The following is a 17357-nucleotide window of genomic DNA, read 5'->3' on the forward strand; positions in this document are numbered from 1 at the left end:
CATCTAGCATACTGTGTTTTTTGCTTATTTATCTTATTATTTTCTGTCTTTCCCCATTAGAATGTACACTTCATGAAGCCAAAGAATTAGTTTTATCCACTGTGGTACCATACCCCTAGAGCAGTGTCTGGCACTTAGAAGGGATTAAGAATTAATGAATGAATAAATGAATGAATGAATAACACATCTTTTATAGCCCACATTTCCAAATGTCCATAAAACACACATATGTTCTTACTGCCAAGTATAAGAAGCACATCAGAGCATTTTAGCCAAGTTATCACAATCTGTGTCAGATTGCTTTTAATATAGACTATTTTGGTATCAGAAAAAAATGTTTTTAAATTAAGGGTTTATCATTATTTTCACCTGATTTTAATCAAGGTCTTCAACTCCTCCCTGACTTTTATGGAAGCTAAGCAAGAATTAGAATATCTTAATTTTCAGTTTTTAATGATGTCAGTAGTAAAAAAAAGAGTATGAAACTATCTTCTTTTTTTTTTTAATTTTTTTTTCAACGTTTATTTATTTTTGGGACAGAGAGAGACAGAGCATGAACGGGGGAGGGGCAGAGAGAGAGGGAGACACAGAATCGGAAACAGGCTCCAGGCTCCGAGCCATCAGCCCAGAGCCCGACGCCGGGCTCGAACTCACGGACGGCGAGATCGTGACCTGGCTGAAGTCGGACGCTTAACCGACTGCGCCACCCAGGCCCCCCAAACTATCTTATTTTTTAAAAATATTTATTTATTTATTTATTTCTGAGAGTGTGAGTGGGGGAGGGGCAGAGATAGGGAGAGAGAGAGAATCCCAAGCAGGCTGTGAGCTCAGTTGAGGGGCTTGATCCCACGACCATGAGCCGAAACCAAGAGTTGGCCACTCAACCAACTGAGCCACCCAGGTGCCCCAAAACTATCTTATTTAAAAAAAATTATTAATTAAAAAAAATATGTATATATTCTTGACATTTCCAGAGGACAGAGGCTCAGCATACAGGGTTGGGGGTGTGGTGTTCACTCCTTACTTTTCTGTCATTCAGAAATCTGAGCTAAGAGACATGCTAGAGACTCAAAGTTAATGGGGTTGCTGACCTTGAAAGGCCAGCGTGGCTGTGATGAGGGGTGCAGCCATGATGAGGTGTCAACCAACTGATCCAGGAGTCAACCAACTAAGTGGGCTGAGGAAGCTAACCACTAGAGAGACACCAGGAATGAAATGCAATCTGAAAATATCTCCCCAGTACTATATTAGGATGAGAGTCCATACCTTGGACCCAACAACACCTTCATTTTAAAATGCAAGAGTAAAAAGATTGGTCATGTCTAAGCAAAAGTGAATTACTGGGACCTTATGAAGATAAAAAGCTTCTGCACAGCAAAGGAAACAACCAACAAAACTAAAAGGCAACCAACGGAATGGGAAAAGATATTTGCAAATGACATATCGGACAAAGGGCTAGTATCCAAAATCTATAAAGAGCTCACCAAACTCCACACCCGAAAAACAAATAACCCAGTGAAGAAATGGGCAGAAAACATGAATAGACACTTCTCTAAAGAAGATATCCGGATGGCCAACAGGCACATGAAAAGATGTTGAGCGTCGCTCCTTATCAGGGAAATACAAATCAAAACCACACTCAGGTATCACCTCACGCCAGTCAGAGTGGCCAAAATGAACAAATCAGGAGACTATAGATGCTGGAGAGGATGTGGAGAAACGGGAACCCTCTTGCACTGTTGGTGGGAATGCAAATTGGTGCAGCCGCTCTGGAAAGCAGTGTGGAGGTTCCTCAGAAAATTAAAAATAGACCTACCCTATGACCCAGCAATAGCACTGCTGGGAATTTATCCAAGGGATACAGGAGTACTGATGCATAGGGGCACTTGTACCCCAATGTTCATAGCAGCACTCTCAACAATAGCCAAATTATGGAAAGAGCCTAAATGTCCATCAACTGATGAATGGATAAAGAAATTGTGGTTTATATACACAATGGAATACTACGTGGCAATGAGAAAAAATGAAATATGGCCTTTTGTAGCAACGTGGATGGAACTGGAGAGTGTGATGCTAAGTGAAATAAGCCATACAGAGAAAGACAGATACCATATGGTTTCACTCTTATGTGGATCCTGAGAAACCTGGCAGGAACCCATGGGGGAGGGGGAGGAAAAAAGAAAAAAAGAGGTTAGAGTGGGAGAGAGCCAAAGCATAAGAGACTGTTAAAAACTGAGAACAAACTGAGGGTTGATGGGGGGTGGGAGGGAGGAGAGGGTGGGTGATGGGTATTGAGGAGGGCACCTTTTGGGATGAGCACTGGGTGTTGTATGGAAACCAATTTGACAATAAATTTCATATAATAATAAAAAAAAAGATTGGTCATGTCTAGTGATCTTTATTGGGTATTAATCTTATTTGTTTTAATAATTGCTTGATCATTCCTGAATCTGATAATTCCTGATTCAATTTCTGAATCCATTGGTAAAGGAAATTTTCAACATTTAACGCTTTGGGGCCTGATCCTGGGCTCCCAGGGAGGCTATACTCTTATCAGGGTCAGAATGACTTCACCAAACTTCAGAGCATGGGCTCTATTTCTGCCTGAACACACAATGTACATCTGCTTCATTACCAAATAAGCTAAAAGAAACATTTCAAACTAGAGATAAGAGTAAAAATCCCCGTAAGTTCTGATCCCATACCTCTGAAGTCTGCACCCTTGCACATACTAACAGCATAAGATAGAGTTTATAATATTCTGAAATGTCCTTCATCATGATTTGTAACCCTTGATGGTACAAAAAAAACTCATATCTAACATTCCTTCTCAGGAGCACGATCTTCTTTGTGCAGATTTTATGTCCAGGCAGCGCTCCTCAATTGGGCTTGAATAAAACTCTCTTCCTTTTTTTATTTTATTTATTTTATTTTATTATTTTATTTATTTATTTTTGAGAGACAGAGCACAGCGGGGGAGGAGCAGAGAGAGAATGAGACACAGGATCTGAAGCAGGCTCCAGGCTGAGATGTCAGCACAGAGCCTGATGCGGGGCTTGAACCCACAAACCGTGAGATCATGACCTGAGCCGAAGTCAGACGCTTAACTGACTGAGCCACCCAGGTGCCCCCCTCCCACCTTTTTTTCAAGAAATTCTAAAAAGTTTGTGGGGCGCCTGGGTGGCTCAGTCAGTTGAGCGTCCGACTTCGGCTCAGGTCATGATCTCATGGTCCGTGAGTTCCAGCCCCGCGTCAGGCTCTGTGCTGATGGCTCAGAGCCTGGAGCCTGTTTCAGATTCTGTGTCTCCCTCTCTCTCTGACCCTCCCCCGTTCATGCTCTGTCTCTCTCTGTCTCAAAAATAAATAAACGTTAAAAAAAAATAAAAAAAAATAGAAAAAAAATAAAAAGTTTGTTCATTTTGCATTGACAACAATAGGCAACAATGAAAACATTGGTAGCTATGACACACGTTTCTTTTCTGGATGGTGTTGGCATTTCTGCTCTTGTGAATAGTTCTTGACAGGCTCAGGCTCAGCTAGGAAAGGGAGAGAGCTGAATTAATGTGTATTTCTACACTCACAACATATGATTAACAAAATTCAGATGTGACTACCCGTGGTTATACTGTTAGTTTATTGATTGTTTATGAAAATGAAATTTTGGCAGAACTACAGATTGCACAGTCAAGAAATGAGAACTGGGGGGTGTCCGAATGTTCTAGTGACCCTGGCACATAGAGGAAGGATTTAGTTGGGTAGAAACTTGGCCTCACTTGTTAAAAGAATAATGCACTTTCCTTTATATTGCAGCTTTGATGAAAACACTTCTGAATAAGAAAATTATACATCAGGGTACTGTTATGTGGGAACCTGTTCAATTTGCCTAAATAACCCTTCTTCCTCTAATTTGGTCCCTTTCTGCTTGCTTACTTCTAGTTTGGTCTGTGGCTTTCACTTATTGTCAGACTCTGCTGCCTGGCGTTTACTTGTGTTTGAGAGGTAGAGTTGAAAAAGCCCTTAATCATTTTCCATTCTCTATACCAAAGGTAAAATAATAGAGCCATGAAGGTCTCCACTGAGCCTCTTTCCTTCATCCTCTGCTCAGCTTGCCCTATCCCTTTTGTTAAAGAAAACAATTGTGTTTATTTTATTTCTTGAAACTGTTTATTATTTTTTTTCATTTCTTTTTATTGTTGTAAGCACACTTAATTGGCTCAAGGCATAGAGAAAGCCACTTAGGGTTTGGCCTCCAGCTGATAAAAGTTTTATGAACTGGGAGAGTTTCTGCTACTTGTTTTATATCTGATCAGTTGTAGAAGTAAGTTTAATAAGAAAAAAATCTAATATAAGGGTTTTATATTTCCATCCTCTTTTAACCGTAGTATAACTTAATACAATTAAATACTTAAACAACTTTCGTTTCGGTGGTTGGCAGTGTGGAGCGGTGCACCGGATACTGGTCTTGGAGGGCAGCAGTCCTGAGTTTCAATTCTGAGCACACTTCTCAGTAGTTCTCTAGTATATGTCACTGTTCCAAGCCTCAGGGTCCTCATCGGAAAAATAGTCCTGTGGGGTGTTTGGGAGTGTGGACTCTGATCTTGGATTGCCTGCAATCACAACCCAGGGTTGTCACTTAACTGAGCCATCTTGGGCAAATTATTTAGTTGTTTCGTGACTCAGTGTTATCATCCATAAATGGGATAGTAATAGAACTACTGCACAGAGGCGTGCCTGGGTGGCTCAGTCAGTTAAGTGTCCAGCTTCAGGTCAGGTCATGATCTCATGGTTCGTGAGTTTGAACCCCACATCGGGTTCTCTGCTGTCCATGAAGAGCCCACTTCAGATCTCTGTCCCCTTCTCTCTCTGCCCCTCCCCGCTTGTGCACATGCTTTCTCTCTCTCTCAAAAAATAAATAAACTTAAAAAAAAAGAACTATTGCAGAGTTGTGGAAACCAAGTGACTGCCTTTTAAAAGACTTAATGATAATAAAGCCCTTAATATAGCCATCTGGCACACAGTAAACTGTCGGTAAGTGTTAGCTATTACTACACATGGGACTGATGCAATGATTACGTGAGATACTTTACATGAAAATCCTGAAGGCATTCAACAACCACCAGTTCCTTTTCTTAATTCTTTCAATCTTTACCAAATTATTTATTATTTTATTTAATTCTTTTATTTATTTGTTTGCTTAAGTCCAGATCCTTGCTAACCTGGCTTCTATATCATAAACTGTTGGCATCTGTGTTGCAGCCTGTATCCTACTTGTAATGGTTGTTATTAGCATCATAACAGTCTTGCTATGATATTCCAGAGTCGGATGGTTGGCTTTTTGTGGAAAGCATAATTTTCCTTCAGTGCCTACTAAATGGCACACACTGTACCAAACTCACAGACATCTAAAGCATCTGTGCCCTTGGGAGCTTAGTTACCTGACTTACCATTTGATGGGCAGCAAAACTCAGAGAGAGAAGCTAAAGAATGAATTAATCTGGAGACAAACAGGCAAGGGGAAATGCTAGCTTAGGGTTAGCTTAGGGACAGCAAACATGTGCCCTGTGCTTCCTGCAGCCCCTGGTAGTCATTGCTGGGCTCAGACACAGCCCTATTCTCTCTTTATGAGTCTGCAGCCATCAAGGGCATCCTAGTTATTAGCCGTTTGTCAGAGATAAAATAGTGTGGTCAGTTTTGCTTGTCTGGATTGGAGGAATGTCACCGTTTGGAACACTAATTCGTTCTTTAAGTATCTCCAGTCCTTTCTGAACATGGAAACAACTGTTCTTTCTTTCTTTTTTTTTTTTTTTTTTAATTCCCAAATTCCAAAGATGGTCCTTTTGAGCTAGATGTTTATTTTCCTTAGGAATATTTTAAAGGTTTTATGGGCAAAGGAATGATTTAGGCAAACAACATGTAAATATCAGTCAATGAATTCATTATTTTTGGATGTTCCCCTGACATATAAACCTGCCAAACTATCTTATTTTTGTGAGAAATGAAGAATCCTTACTTTTATGCTAACACTAGTTTTTAATTAGTAATTTTGGGTATGTCTGTACTTCCTCATATGGTGGAGTTTTAATAAGGGTCATATGTAGTGAGGCCCATAAAACCTTGGTACAAATCAATTAGAAATAAATTATTTTATCACTCTTTTCAGATAATGTTGTGCTTTAGAAACTTGGATCAGACAGACCTAGTAACTCACAAGAAGGAATTAATTTCTGTTTTATGATGCATCTCACTATTTTTACCAGAACTCGGTGGGACAAAAGTCACTTACAATGACTGAACCCTATTTAAATACTTTTTATTTTATTTTTTACCTTTCTCCTAAGAAATATTTCATGGCTTACTGTCACTGCTGTGTCAGTGTTTCATAGGCCACTGGAAAGTAAAAGGACAGATCACTCTTACCACCAAATACACACAGACCATCAATAGCTCTAGAGGGTCTCTTCACTTGGATGACTGTTTTGTCATTTGCTTTCATTTTCAACAATAATTTAGGTGGTGATGGCCAGAGGATGAGCTTAATTGTAATGGGAAGCCCCGATGCCAATGCAGGAAGAGACGGGTAAAGGCTTAAGTGTGAGGAATGCCGTAGAAGAGATATATCATGCAAGATTCAAAGAGTTGAGCAACAAACATTCTGTCTGTGCTCCTCAACCATGGGGCCACCAACCTTCACTTTCTAACAGCCACCACAGATGATCTAGTGTCCATGTTGCTTGTCTACAATTCATTTCCCCTTTGCTTATTGTCCAACTTCTGCCCATCTTTCAACTCAGCTCACAGCATTTCCTTTAAGAAGTCATTCATGGACTTCCCATCATTTTCCAGGAGAAATAAATTCTACGGTTTTGACTCCTATAGCACCTTGCACATGATGCCACTATCTTGTGGTAGACAAAGATCTGTCTCCATCACTAGGATTTGAAGTCATCTTTGTAACGCGAGGGCTAGTGATGTTTAGTACACAGTCCTTCCACAATAAAGTTTGTGAGTGGAGATTACATACTTCATTGTCAACTCTACACAAAAATGCAGGAGTTTTTCTAGAGACATGAGTGAGGTAGGGAGGTAAGGTTGTGGACCTGTGCACACAACTATTGTAGAGTTGTGTACTGTAATTACTAATAAACTTGCCTTGGAAAACAACCATTCTGCTCCATTCCAGTAACACATTCTCTGTGATTTGTCCTTCTTTTCCTAGCACAGCACTGTTGGCAACAACAATGGCGTAATGCAGATACCGTGGCTTTAGGAGGTGTGGTTGGTAATGGATGGACTTGGATTTGGAACTGTCTCAAAGATTTACTTTGGATCCTCTGTGATGTTTCAAGCCCTTCGTTTTGGCAAGCCTGTCATTTGCCAGTTGTCAAATAGGTTGAGTCATTAGTCTGGCCTTGTCATCTGGGAGCCTCCAAATGATTGATATGGTTTTGCTACACTTCCCAACGGGATAATTAAGTGCCCACTCAGCTCTGTCTACCTGTTTTTGTGAAAAGTAAAATGAAATAAAAAATTACGTTATTCTTTTTTTTTTCTACCTGTGAAAGCAGCAAGCTGGGAAAATGCATTTGAACAAGCTGTTTATTCTAATATTTAGTCCCTGAAGGACAAATTTCTTATTGGAAAAACCAAACCTTGCAAATCTTTTTAGGCTAACAAAATAATCCTCTCCATTTGTCTACCTTGCATAGTGATTTTGTGTACATTTTCCTTTCTTCTTTGCAACAACCCTATGTAGTAGAAAGAACAAACATTATTATCTTCATATTGTCGATAAATATCTTGAAACTCAGAAATCATTTTAACATCATATTTGGTTCCTCTGACTATTGTATTAATCTCCTGCCATACTGTGCTATCAAACATCTTCTTGTATAAAAGGGATGTCTGAATATTGCATATCTGTGTTATTCTCCCATTCAGGATCTTCTTTCTTTCTTTCTTTCTTTCTTTCTTTCTTTCTTTCTTTTCTTTCTTTCTTCCTTTCTTTTTAAATTTTATTTATTTTTAGAGAGACAGAGACAGTGTGAGTGGGGGAAGGGCAGAGAGAGAGGGAGAGACAGAATCCCAAGCAGGCCCCACACCTTTAGGACAGAGACTAATGTGGGGCTTGAAACCAGGAACTGCAAGATCATGACCTGAGCTGAAACCAGGAGTCGGACGCTTAACTGACTAAGCCACCCAGTGCCCCCCATTCCACCAGGATCTCTTTCTAAAGTGTATAGGTTTTGGCAAATTTGTTTGCCAAGATACTGGGATTGCTTAGGTGAACCTGTGGGGGAGGAGAGCAAGCAAGATAGGGTCATCCCATCCCAGAGTAGAGGATTTGTCCCCAAGGTACTACAGCCAACAGTCCAAATGGCAGTGTGTGATGGAAAGTGATAGCTCAATCCCAGAACTAAAGAGAAATCTGTGAGACATTCCCTCCTTGCCTACACAGATGATTCCTTTCAAAGACCAGGTGCTTATTATCTCCAGTATAATGTGGCTTTTGGATACTCTCCAGTCAGCAAAGTAGAAACTCCTATTTGGGAAGGTGAACCCAGCCATGGTTTCCTAGTGTGCTGAATCAATAGGAAATGACTTTGGAAAAATACAGCAATGGCAGCAACAAATGGTTTTGAACGTTTTCAGCCAAACACTGTATAAAGTGAACTGCCAAGAGTTTCCCTTGTGATATCCCTTTTCGGATGATAACATATGACTTCGAACTTTTGCTCCTTACATACTATGTGACTTCACTCTTCAGACATGATTAAACCCAAATTCTTTCTACAGCTGAACATTTGTTCCTCTAAGGACCTTAAGTTTTCTTCATTCTTGCCTAGTGAGGTCCCATCTCCTGATGATATGGTCAGCTTCTTGGCATCCATTCTCATTACTATATATTTTCTATACTTCTGTTTTCTTTCTGTTTTGAATGTCAAGTAAAAAAAAAAAGGCCCTGTGATTCCTCACTCATCTGGGCAGCCAGTCTGTGAGAGAGGAGGAGTGGGTGGGATGGAGGAGGAGGAAAGTCTGATTGAACAAAGTCTGAGCAGGACTCCAGGTTGGTGGAGAGGAGCTCTGGGGGCTGGAATGTCATTCTGTGGAAATTGGTGATGTGGGGTGGGGGTGGGGTGCAGTGAGCAGGGGTCAGTTTATTGTTCATGGTGGTTTCCTTTTCCATTTGTTTTGCCGTGCCATTTTTAAGTGGTAATATTTTGATTTTGTGATGATTTTATAATGGAAAACATTTTGAGTATGAAAATATAGACCATTCTTAGCAATATGTGGGATTGGCTTCTTGTGTACATGCAAACTGGTATGTCTAAGGACTAGCTTTCTTCTTGTTGCTTTGATACTTCTGGACAATTCTGGGGACGATTTCTAAGGCACAGGAAAACTTCTGATGGACTTTGCTCCATTTGGGGTTATAAAGGTTAAGATGTCAGACAAAACTAAGCTGAATACACCAAGATCAAGACATTCTCACCCTTTCTCTCCTTTTTTTTTTTTTTTTTTTGGTCTCTCTCTTTTTTTTAACCAGTTATATGAATATGAGTCTTTTACAACTTCATCCAGACTCTGTTAGAAACAAGTAATACTGAAGTGTCTTGCCAATCAAGATTTCATACTTCCTCAATGCTGAAGACGATGAAGACGGAAAATATTTATTAAGCAATAAAATATTTGTTGAGCACTTACTATCTATCTGGCAGGCAGAAAGGGCAATCTGTTACATAAATGTACTGCATACATTATTTCATTTGCTGCTGTCAACAATCTGGGTGTAACAATTACTCCCAATTTAAAAATGAAAGACTTGAGTTTTAGGAAGAGTAACTTGCCTAATAGTATCCTGCGCTATTTAGCAGTAGAGCTAGGACTGAACTCTGGTCGGTTATTTCAAAGCTCATAATCTCAGTCTGTATGCAATGTTACACCGGAAGTGTTTTTTGTTATTGTTGTTTTTCTTTTTCCTGAAGGATGTCACCAGTAAAACAATGTTCCACAAAAAGTAGAGTTATCCATGTATCAGGCAGCTTTATCCAAACTCTGAGGTGACTGCTCATGAGCAAAGTAGGACTTCAAGAGTTGGGGTTCTGGTCCATTTCTACACAAGCTGCGGACAGGTCCTCCAATTCTCAAATATAATGCAGGCTGACCACTGTATTTCTTATTTTATTCCAAGATTATCCATCCATCTTGGCTGATTGAGGTGGTCATAATTGCCTGTCTACCACTATTAATATGTTTCATTTGCCTACTATGGTTTGAAAACAAGGTCCAAAGGGCTCCATGATTAATTCTTGATGTCTGAAAGAATCAAAATAAAGATAGCATCACACACTGAGCGCCTAGTGCACCAGACCCTGCACTAAGGGCTTTATATGCCTTCTCATTTTAATCCTCACTACGATTATGTAGAGCATTTGGTATTATTTTAACATTACCCGTAAAGAAACTGAGGCTCAGAGAAGTTAAATAACTTGGACAAGACCTTTTAGCAAGTTGTGCAGGTAGACTTAAAACCTGCTCAACACAACCCATTTGACAAATTCCATAAATGTTTATTAAACATCAGTTCTGTGCCAGGCACAGAGCTGTGAACAGGGATTTAGCAGGGGCACAAGACCAACGTGGCTTTGTTATCTAATGAGCCAAGACGGTTGGACTCTGCTGTGTGTTGCATGCCTGTAGCAATGACAGATCACTGTCTATGTATGTAATTGTATTTCTATCCTTTGAGCATATCATTTATAATCCCTGTAATGGAAAAAGCACACCTATTAAGTAGTACTTTGATCATGTTACTGCACTGACCTCAACATGGTATTCTTGATATAATTATGGGCTTTCCGATAGAACATAACTTACTGTGGACAAGACAGGATAGAGGTAGATGGCTTTTCCTTACAACAACAACAACAACAACAACAACAAAATAAAAAAGCAAACATAACAACAACAAAACAGAACAAATGCCAGAGTGAATATAAGCAAAACTTTCCTTAAACATGTTTTCAACTGCAAGTCCCGACATAAAATATTTTATTTTTTTGAAGGGCATGATAGTTTATTTAAAAAAAATTGTGCCACACTCATCATAATGACCAGCATACACATCATGATGGCTTTTTTCTTGGGTATTAACTTTGCAGTATTTTTATATACTGAAATGTTTCAATAGGACCAAGAATGTTAGGGAAACAAAGATCTTAGATGAAAATGAACACAAATAATTCTCGTGTCCCACCCCAAAGAATTCATTTAAACCCCTCATGAATCAGTGGCATGATAATGTTATGTATTTATGAAGAACCTAACTTCTCTCTTTTTTTTTTAAAGTTTATTTATTTGGAGAGAGAGAGAGAGAGCGAACACAAGCAAGGCAGGGGCAGAGAGAGAGGGAAGGAGAGAATCCCAGACGGGTCCCACACTGTCAACATGGAGCCTGATGCAGGGTTTGATCTCAGGAACCGTGAGATCATGACCTGAGCTGAAATCAAGAGTCAGACACTTAACCGACTGAGCCGCTCAGGGGCCCCTAACTTCTCTAAGGAGGCAGCGCGAACTTACACTTCCTCGTACTTTAATCTTATTTTTTTGTCATTTAAGCTATGTGCACCCTGGCTAAAGCACAGCCATGCAAGACAGCTCAGATAATTTCCATGCCAGTATCGTGCAAATTTAGTGATTGTACTTAGGAAAAAAAATCAAACCACCATCAAAATAAAGGGACAAATAAAACTGATTTTCAAATCATTTGAAAAGCATAGTGCTTCTCTGTCTAATATGGATTCAAATTGAAATTGAATTCTATAATTTTAATCTCCAAACTTCTTCACTGAAATTAACATACATATGTGGTGTGTGTGTGTATGTGTGTGTATATGTATATATATACACATATATATCTCCAGCATAACATTTTAAATAACTGATCAGTAAGCTGATCCTTAGAAAGTGCATTTCTGTTCCTTGAATATTGATAGAAAAAAAGATGTTATGTCAGGGGTAAATCCACCAACTTGGCAGAAAATGCCAAAAGGAATTTCACTTTGACCTTCCTTGAGGCTGTCATTTTAAATTGCTGTCTTTGTTATATGCTTCTTCCCATTTCTAAATTTAAGCTTAAATTCTATGTTAAGAAGCTACCATTTTTATCACATGATAAAAAATTGTCTCTTTAAATCTTGAAAAAGGAGCTTGAAGATTTCCGGAACTGTGAACATGGACATACACTTCAAAATCTGCATTTCTTTGGATTTCTCTCCCCATGGAGAATTCTATTTCTCTGTTCACCCTACTTTTACCTTCCATTTTGTATGTTTTTGTTTTAACCAAGACTCCATGTAACTTGTTGCTGTTGATTGAAACCAGAGAATAGATACTGTTATGAAATTAAAAAGCATAAACCTGCCTAATGACCTTCCTTGAGGAAAATTTAAAGCAGGTCCAGGCATTTATAGTAACCCTTAAAATTTAGGACTTAAATGAACACTGCTTACAAAGAAATACATTTAAGTCCAACTTTAGTTCTTTTTTAATGATATTGCTATCAAAATAACTACCATTTACTCTAGCGTATGTCAGCTACCATGCTAAATGCTTTCCATATATTACCTTCTAATGCTCACCTGTGCATCAACTCTGTGTGTTATCTTATAGGAAAGGGGACTAATCTTGGTCAAGGTCACACAATTTTTAAGTGTCAGAGGGGACAAAGACAGATTTGCCCAGCCTTCTTCTCCTATTAACACTGAATGTTCCAGTTATTTATTGAGCACCTGCTATGTGTAAGACTGAAAAACGGGGCTTGACCTTCGAGCTCTTAGAGCATTCAGGTCATCTGGGGGAAACCGTATGAATAGGCGGTAAAAAGTACCCTATGGAGGTGTTTAGTTGAGACCAAAGGGACAAGTTGGGCAGAGCCGGGAGGTTGGGGAGTGGAGACGGCAACTGCAGGCAGACGTGAGAGCAAGCATGGACACCCACACACAAGACAGCCTGTGTCATAAGAAGCGCAGGTGGCTCCGTGGGGTGTTGAGGGGCGAGAAGGACTGCAGATGCTCTGCTGGGAGCCGGGATTGTCTTGATGTCAGGGAGGGTTTCTCTGGCTGTAAAGCAGTCATTGCGGCCGCAACTGATGGGATCTTTTGCGTCACTGCATCTCCTCACTCTCCCCACAGGGACAGTTAGAACTGCCTGAGCAGGGGGCCAGAGCTCCATCCTCCACCGAAAGCATTTATTCTCACTCGCTGCCCTTTCATTCTGTCTGTTGCTTGCGCTCCTCTTTGTAAACACATGCTTCTCTTTGGTATCACCTCATTCACAAGAGTGAAATGGGGAACACTTGGCCCTGGGGACCCTGAATGCCTAAGGGTCGTGTTTTTTGAATGTCAGTGTGGGTGTAATAATGTTATGAAGTCTTGGCACAGCCCTCCTGCACACTTTTCAGTGCCTGCTTCCACTCCCTCTGGCACCCCTCTCGAACTACACATTTTACAAAAACCCAGGAAACATCATAAATACAGGCTGTTGGGAAAATCACTAAAGGAGATCAAGCTGGATTATGTTGCTTAATTTCCATGATGCCTGGTGGCTATTCAAATAACTACAGTTTTTTCCCCCATGATATGTACTGTTTAGCAAATGGATACATTTGTGTCAATATAATTTCTTTTTTTATTGCTTATTTATTTTTGAGAGAGAGAGAGAGAGAGAGAGAGCAGGGGAGGGGCAGAGAGAGAGGGAGACACAGAATCTGAAGCAGGCTCCAGGCTCTGAGCTGTCAGCACAGAGCCTGACTTGGGGCTCAAAGTCACAAACTGAGATCATGACCTCTTCCTTTTATACATTAAAAACAAAAAAACAAAAAAACAAAAAAGAAACAAGCCTGAAGTTGGCTGCTTAACTGACTGAGCCAATCAGGTGTCCCATGTTTCAATATAATTTCTTCTTTTTTTTTCTTTAATGTTTATTCATTTTTTGAGAGACACAGAGAGACAGGGCATGAGCAGGGGAGGGGCAGAGAGAGAGACACACACAGAATCCCAAGCAGATTCTAGACTCTGAGGTGTCAGCACAGAGCCTGACATGGGGCTCGAACTCATAGACCGCGAGATCATGACCTGTGGCGAAGTCGGACGCTTAACTGACTGAGCCACCCAGACACCTCTCAATATAATTTCTAAGGGTCTTACTCTATTTTCTCCTGGGTGAATCCCCAAGGATGGAAAAGCTATCACCCAAGACATTAGCAGCTGATGGCTACAAGTAGGAATGATCAAATTGACCCATGAGAGAAGAGCAAAAATCCATGATTTTTGATGTTATTTGCTGGTGGAGCTACTCAGATGATAACTTTTCAATATGCAATCCTTTTGACCTGAGAGTGCACCGGGAATTCTGCCAAACCCCTGTTCCACCACAATTTGTCTCTTAAAACAAGCATTTGTACAGCACCGTCATCTTCATTAATCCCTTCAGGAGTTGTGCTGGGAAACGAGAATTGTTATTCCCATTTTACAGATACTGAAAGCGAGAGACGAGAAGGGAAGTAACTTGTTATAAATATTTTAGCACATTATTAAGCCTTAAAGTTTCCGGTTTGTCATTAAGCTTATTGAATTTTCCTATTGACCGGGTTGTGCTGTCTCTTTCTAAATGAGCATAGCAAATTCTAATGGGGGCAGGGTATTTAGAATTTTGGGTTACCATTTCTGCTATCCGTTAACCCCAGCAAAGCCCTCTCCTTGCGTATTTGGTGTTCTTTTGTCTTTTTGGTTTTGGAGATTATATTCTCAAGGCTAAAAAAGAATAGAATATTTCTGACTCCAGTTCCTTTATGTTAAGTAAAGAAGAAACAGTTCTCCTTTCCCCCACCTCTTCCTTTTATACATTAACAAAACAAAACAAAACAAAACAAAAAACAAAACCAGACTCATACGTAAGGACAATTCACTACGGGGGAAAAATGAATAGTAGCTAGTGCTCATGCTAAAGGATTCTGGAGTTGTAAGGAAGCTGCAATGCACAAATAGCTATACATTAAGATAATATTAACAGTTGCCTGAATTTATTGAGTGCTCACTGCTTTTCAGGCACTTTACATACATGATTTCATTTAATCTTTACATTAGACCATTGAGGGAGGTGGTATTATTAACCTTATCATGTGTATGAGAAAGCCAAGGCTTAAGGAGTTTGAACAATTTTCCTGAAGATATACAACCAGGAAAACAGAGCCAGGTTTCAAAATCCTATGCTCTGATTCCTGAACCAATGAATCCTCCTCTCTTTCTTTTCAAAATTGTTTAACTATTCACCGGCCAATAAGTTTTAGAACCAATTGGTCAATCTGTATAAAACATCTGCTTATGTTTTATTTACAATGCAATGTCTTTAAAGATTAATTGGGGGAAATAAGACATCTTCACAGTAATAAGTTTTTTTCATCCAAGACCGATGGAGTGGCTGTCCATTTGTTCTTCTATGTTGCTTAATATTTGCAACAAAATATAGTTGCTTTTTCTTCATAACAACCATGTGCATTCTTTGTTAGGTAACTTCTGGTCACTTTATAAGCTTTGTTGCTATTTAAATGGTTTTTTACTCCGGTTTTGTTCCCTGTTTTGTTATTGCTGGTAAAAAGAAATGTTTTCTAAGTTGACCTTGAACCGAACAACCTTGTTTATCAATTTTAACTACCTCTAGCAGTTTTGGCTTTTGTTTGCTTTTCTTTATAGATGGTCAAATCATCTTCAAATAGTGACAGTTTTTCTCCCTTTCCAATTCTAATACTTCTTTTTACTTTTTCTCCAAGCTAATGTTGAACAGTAGAGATAAGAGTGAGAATTCTTGTTTTCTGAACTGAAAGGAAATAAATATTTTACGTGATTTTTTTTGGACAGGACTAATCAAGTTCAGGATCAATTCCTAGTTTTATATCTTTGTTGTTATTGTTTTTTTTTTATTTTTTTTTTCAACGTTTATTTATTTTGGGGACAGAGAGAGACAGAGCATGAACAGGGGAGGGGCAGAGAGAGAGGGAGACACAGAATTGGAAACAGGCTCCAGGCTCTGAGCCATCAGCCCAGAGCCTGACGCGGGGCTCGAACTCACGGACCGGACCGCGAGATCGTGACCTGGCTGAAGTCGGATGCCCAACCGACTGCGCCACCCAGGCGCCCCGTTATTGTTGTTTTTAATCATAGAACATTTCTGGGTGCCTCTGTGGCTCAGTCGGTTAAGCATCCAACTCTTGATTTTGGCTCAGGTTATGATCTCATGATACCTGAGATCAAGCCCCATGACAGGCTCCCTATGGACAGCGACCCTGAGATTTCTCCCTCCCTCCCTGCCCCTCCTCTGCTCACTCTCTCTGTCTCTCTCTCAAAATAAATAAATAAACATTAAAAAAAATCATACAACATTTCTGATCAATTGTTAATTATGTGATTTTTCTCCTTTTGGAGATGTGATGACTCTACTGATGGATTTTCTGTTGTTAAATTATATTTACATATGATTTAAATATGCAGATGAAAATAGAACAGTTTGGGATAAGCCTTATTTGTTTACAGTTCTTTCCGTTTTATTAGAATCCATTTGATATTTCTATCTACCAATTTTGTATCAATATTAATAAGCAATTTAGATGCATATTACTTTTTTCATATAGATTCTCATTTGGTTCTGGAATCAAAGTTGAATTAGCCTTTTAATTTTTTTTTAAATGTTTATTTATTTTTGATAGAGAGAGAGAGAGAGAGAGAGAGAGAGCAGGGAAGGGGCAGAGAGCGAGGGAGACACAGAATCTGAAGCAGGCTCCAGGCTCTGAGCTGTCAGCACAGAGCCCAACGCAGGACTTGAACTCACTAATGGTGAGAACATGACCTGAGCCGAAGTCAGATGCTTAACACACGGAGCCACCCAGGCGCCCCACTGAATTGGCCTTTTAAATGGATGGGCAGCTTTCCTTCTTTTTCTGCTTGGTGGAGCAACTTGAATGGGATAAGAATTTTTTTAAAATTTTATTTATTTATTTTGAGTGAGAGAGAAAGAAAGAGAGACAGAGACAGAGAGAAAGTGGGGGAGGGGCAGAGAGAGAGAGAGAGAGAGAATCCCAAGCAGGCTCTGTATTTCCAGCATAGAGCCCAATGTGGAGCTTGAACTCACAAACCATGAGATCCTCATCCGAGCCAAAATCAAGAGTAGGATGCTTAACTGACTGAACCACCCAGGAGCCCTGGGATAAGAATTTTGGGCTCTGTTTTGAATTTCCAAAATATTACCAGACAGCCTGTCATAAAAAACAAAAAAACAAAAAAACAACAAAAACAACAAAAAACCCC

The 17357-nt window shown here is 39.7% G+C and overlaps 1 long non-coding RNA gene across 1 annotated transcript in view; it reads left to right on the forward strand.

Moving 5' to 3' along the window:
- LOC123583190 overlaps positions 1 to 7564 on the forward strand; it is a 49726-nt gene extending 42162 nt beyond the window's left edge. The window contains exon 4 of the long non-coding RNA XR_006704770.1: positions 7217 to 7564. This is a non-coding gene — a long non-coding RNA (uncharacterized LOC123583190). The remainder of the gene's footprint in view (positions 1 to 7216) is intronic.
- The last annotated feature ends 9793 nt before the right edge of the window (positions 7565 to 17357 follow it).

This window comes from Leopardus geoffroyi, chromosome B1 (genome assembly GCF_018350155.1).
Source record: "Leopardus geoffroyi isolate Oge1 chromosome B1, O.geoffroyi_Oge1_pat1.0, whole genome shotgun sequence".
NCBI classification, from domain to species: domain Eukaryota; kingdom Metazoa; phylum Chordata; class Mammalia; order Carnivora; family Felidae; genus Leopardus; species Leopardus geoffroyi.